Here is a 4,989-nt window from a genome sequence, read left to right on the forward strand (position 1 = left end):
CGTTTTCTTGGGCTGTAGGGCAAAGTGCAGCCCAGGACTGGGATACATGTCAGGGTGAGACACCTGGGCCAGCAGGGCCTGACACAGCTGCTCCAAAGCCTGGTACCCTGCTGCCTGTCAGAGTAGACAAGCCTGTCCAAGCTACCCCAGGAATTCCTTCCTGGGGCCTTTCTTCTTTCCCAAGGAGGCCCTTTAGCCCACCTGTTCTTTCTGGGGCCTCACCTCCTGGAGCATCAGTGGTGGGGATTCTGAGACCACGTTGCCAGGGTCCGTGGACACCCAGGTTTTTTTCTTACAGGCCGCTTGGGTACAGGGAAGAGGACCCTCCAGTTTAGGCTCAGGCTGTCTTGTTCTTGGCCCTGCACTGTTTTCTCCAGACAGTCAAACTGGTTTTTGTTGTTGTTGTTGTTTTGTTTTGCTTGCTTGCTTGTTTTGTGTGTGTGTGTGTGTGTGTGTGTGTGTGTGTGTGTGTGTGTGTGCTCGCCCGCCAGGGTTTCATGTAGCCCGGGCTGGCTTGGAAGTTGATATGTAGCCAAGGATGTCCTCTACTTCCTGAGTGCTGGGAGTGTAGGCACAAGCCACCACACCCAGCTTATAATGGCAGCGAGGATTGAACTTGGGCTTCATGCATTTTAGGCAAGCATTTACCAATTGTGCTGCCTCCTCTGGCCCCCCGTGGTCCCCACCTTTGCTGTGGGATTCAGAGTGAGTCATTTTCCCCCCTTCCTTTATTTACTTCCGGGGAGGCCTTCTTGAAAAGAGGATCTACAGTACTTATCCTAATAGAACGGTCAGGACAGAGGAAGCCACTGTCTGCTCGTTATGGCTTTAATACGAGAGCTCCACCACACAGGCTTACATGTAGAACAAACTGGTCCCCAGCTGCAGGCGCTGCCTCACTAGGAGGCGGGGCTTAGATGGAGGAAGGTGGCTGGCACATACCGCTGAGGTTACCCAGTTCCTGGCTATTGTGAGGGGGACAGCTCTGTCCTCTCTGCCACCCCAACCTTGACATTGTGCTTCACTGGACGTAGCGTTGCCTCAGCCATAGCTGAAAGGTCCAGAACTGTGAGCAGAGACGTGACCTTTTCAGCTGTTCCTCAGGCATTGACGCAGTGACAGGAAACCCAACACTCCCTGTGCCAAATAAAGTCTCCATTGTTCAACTAAGGGCAGGGGCATGTCTTGGAAAGGGCAGTTGGCCAGTAGGAAATCTGGGTTCGGGTTTTGACCCTTATCTCTTCTCTCTGGGCCTTAGTTTCCTCATGGATAAGACATGGATCTGGGGACCTGGAGAGATGCCTCAGAGGTTAAGAGCACCGCCTGCTCTTCCAAAGGTCCTGAGTTCAATCCCCAGCAAGCACATGGTGGCTCACAACCATCTGTAATGTGATCTGATGCCCTCTTCTGGCTTACAGGTGTATGTGCAGGCAGCACACTATCTACATAATAATAGATAAATCTTGGGGGAAAAAAAGCCATGGATCTGAGATTCTGTGAGCATCAAAGCTCCTGGAGAGGTGGATGAGGGCTGACGTAAACTGAGCACATGACAATGACAATAGCCAGCGCATTTGACCCCTAGGATGTTCTGGGTCCTGAAATTCAGCCACGTGGTGACATAGCATCATTCTTACGAGGAAACCAAGGCACAGGGAGGCTCAGTAACTGAGGTCTGTAGGTGGCAAAGGCGGAATCAGGACCTCGGCAACCCCTATCCAGGGCTTGGCTCTCACTTACTGTCATGTTGCCACGTGAGGTCTGGATCCAGGTCTCTTCACCAGGGTCAGGGACCTAGTCCTGCTGCCTGCAGTCCAGTGTTCCCTCCACTTGGTTCAGCCACCCGCTCAGCCAGGCCAGTGGTGACTTCTAGCTATCTGGAGCTAGAGCTAAGCTATACCCTACCGCATACACTTTGAGAAAAGGCCTCAGGACAGCATGAGGATTCTTGGTTGTTGTTTTGTTTTGTTTTATTATTTTGAGAGAGGGTCTTGCCGTGTGGTCTAGCCTGGTCTTGAACTAGAGATCTTCCTGTTTCAGCCTCAGAGGCAGGTGGATCGCTGTGAATTCGAGACCAACTTGGTCTACAAAGCGAGTCCAGGACAGCCGAGGTAACATAGAGAAACCCTGTCTCAAAAAACAAAAAAACAAAAAACAAAACAAAACAAAAATCTCTTTCTGGGTTTCCCCAGGCTGGGTATGTGGCTCAGTGGTAGGATACTTGCCTAGCATCCACGAGGCCCGAGGTTCACCTCCAAGAACAGAAGGAAGAAAAGCCTGCTCTTTAGCCAGGTGGGTGGCATACATCTCTAATTCTAGTCCAGATCCCTCCTCTGCTTCTCATCTGCCCCGGGAGACCCTGTGCCAGGAGCTGGAGTGGCCTACAGAGCCTGAGTGTTGGTCCACCTCACCCCATGCCACACAGTTCCTCTTGCCACTCGGTATTTTCAGCCTCCGTGTTGGGTTTGGCTTCCTCCTCAGAAGACAATTTATGGCGACGTGTCGGAGACTCTGTTTTAATGAAGTTGCAAAAGTAGGTTAATGGGCTGTGGGTGTTTTTCATCCCGTCCCCCTGCCCCGTTTCTCCACCCCTGGGCAGATGAGTGATGCGTCTCCCAGGGAGAGGCAAAGTCGGACTGAGCATCATCCAGCCTGGACTCCCTCGGCCTCCCACTCGGCTCCTCAGCCTCCACCGTCTTGACCATGAAGTAGGTGCTCCGAATGCCCAGCCCCGGTTGCTCTGGCTACAGCTAGGGCTCAGAAGATGTGCCAGGCAACCTTCCTCTCCTGCCCTGAGGGAGGGGCAGGTCATAGGTTGAGTGGCAAGGGATGTGGTGGGAAATAGAATCTGGGAAGAAGGAAGCTAGAATGCATACCTTTTGGATTATCAGACGCATGATGCAAAGGCCTCGAGTGTCAAGGTCAGTTTGGTTTTGTTTGTTTTGTTTGGAGGAGGAACCGAGTTTCTGGAGCCCTTCCACATGCTGTCCTTGCCTCTCAGGTCTCTGTGCCTCCTGGACCCGAGCCTGCTATATATACCATGATGCGTAAGAGCAAGAGGCTCTACCCCAAGTCTCCAGGGCATCCTTTGCTCACCTCTGAATGTCCATCAGCTTTGTTGCGCATAGACTGTCCCTACCCACTTCTCCACCCAGCCCTTGCCCGTACGGCGTCCATCTCAGGACGTTTGACAGGATAAAGCTGTGCCAAACTTTCCTGTTTGCTTGCCTGGACCTGAAAGTTCAGGGGTCGCCTGCAAGAAGGCTCCAGATCTTACTCGTGGACTTTCCCCCATGTCAGAAATACCTGAGGCAAAACTCTCAGCAAGAGGTGGGAGCTCAGAGCTTGCTGGGAAACCCAGGAGGGCTTTCCTGGGAACCACACCCCTGTACCTTGTCTTTCCAACCCCCACAGGAAGTCAGCTCTGCACTCATCCAGGGTAGCAAGAGTCCATCTCCAGCCTAAGGCCTTCCCTGCAGACAAACGAGGCTGTGGCCCACAGTTTGGGCTTGGAGAGCGAGGCCGTGCAGAACATGGCCTAGCTGCCTGGCTATCTGGCAGCTCCTTTCCCCGCCCCCTTCCTTGGGCACCTCTGTCCTCCTTTCTAAGCCCCCTGGCTCTCCTCTACCATTACAGACCTCTCTAGGGCGGGATCTCAAATACTGCCTGCCTGGAACTCAGTGCAGGCTGCTTCCGATGGGCTTTCCACGCTGCCTTCCCATGTGCATCCCATTCTGCTTCTGCAGCCCAGACAGAGTGTCAAGCTTCTCCTGGCCCTTGCTCCCAGTGAGTGTTGCTTAGAGGTAAAGCTTGGTGTGTGCACAGGGCACCTGTGGCCAGGGCAAGGCTTCAGGTGTAACTGCAGGACCCCGTCACTACCATCTTAGAGCTCAGCAGGAGTCAGCTGGTACCCGTTGGGGGAGGGGCTGAAGGGTGGGGGGGCAGGGGCGCTCCCTCACTTGAGATGCTAGACAGGACTCAAGATCAAGGTGAGTCAGGGGTTCCTGGATAGAGAATGGAACCCAGAACCGTGGTTGCGTTTCCTGTGGGGATTTTCCACGGATGCAGGAGGGCTGCGACCTCCAAAGGCCACACATTTGCCTATGCTGTTGGGGTTTGTAGGGGATCAGTAGTGAGGATGTGGGTGATGGGGAGCAGGACAGAGGAGGAGATGGGGGGCGGGCTACACCCCACATCTGGGGATAGAAAAGAGACTCGCATCCAGGACCTGACTTAGGAATAGCTCCAAAGGGTAAAGGGAGAGGCAGGAAAGTAGTAATTAAAACAAGGGCTGCATGGAGGAGAACTAGCCTCAAGTTGAGACGGGGATCTCTGATACAGAGGCAGGCACAAGAAGCTGGCTCAGGACACTTTGGGACCACAACTGACTACTGCTTTGAGGGCTCTTTCTCCTCGTTTGTAAACAGGAAGTAAGTGCATGGAATATTCCTGATTTTATTTAAAAAGTGCTCTCTCTCTCTGTCTGTCTCTATGAGTGTGTGTGTGTATGTGTGTGTGTGTGTGTGAGAGAGAGAGAGAGAGAGAGAGAGACAGAGAGAGAGAGAGAGAGAGAGACAGACAGACAGACAGACAGACAGAGAGAGAGAGAGACAGAAGAGAGACAGACAGACAGAGACAGAGAAAGTTGTTTGTATGAAAACTACTCTGGGCTGGAGAGATGGCTCAGTGGTTAAGAGCACTGCCTGCTCTTCCAAAGGACCTGAGTTCAATTCCCGCAACCACATGGCAGCTCACAACTGTGTAACTCTAAGATCTGACACCCTCACACCAATGCACATAAATTAAAAATAAATTAAATACTTTTAAAAAAGAAAACTACTCTACAGGCAGCTACTTAGGCCTGAGATTTAATATATGTAAACACTGTCAGCCCCTCCATGTGACAGAGTGAGTGCTAGTGTAGGATGGCAGTCCAGTGCTAGCTCTGCCACCATCTACCACCATCTAGTGCATCCAACAGGCCTCAGT

The 4,989-nt window shown here is 52.5% G+C and overlaps 1 long non-coding RNA gene across 1 annotated transcript in view; it reads right to left on the reverse strand.

Moving 5' to 3' along the window:
• Positions 1-2,065: 2,065 nt before the first annotated feature.
• Positions 2,066-4,989, reverse strand: part of LOC311578860 — a 7,051-nt gene continuing 4,127 nt past the window's right edge. The window contains exons 2-3 of the long non-coding RNA XR_014772980.1: positions 2,877-3,029; positions 2,066-2,511 (exon numbers count right to left, since the gene is read on the reverse strand). This is a non-coding gene — a long non-coding RNA (uncharacterized lncRNA). The remainder of the gene's footprint in view (positions 2,512-2,876; positions 3,030-4,989) is intronic.

This window comes from Acomys minous (assembly GCF_964271855.1).
Source record: "Acomys minous genome assembly, chromosome: 12".
NCBI lineage: Eukaryota > Metazoa > Chordata > Mammalia > Rodentia > Muridae > Acomys > Acomys minous.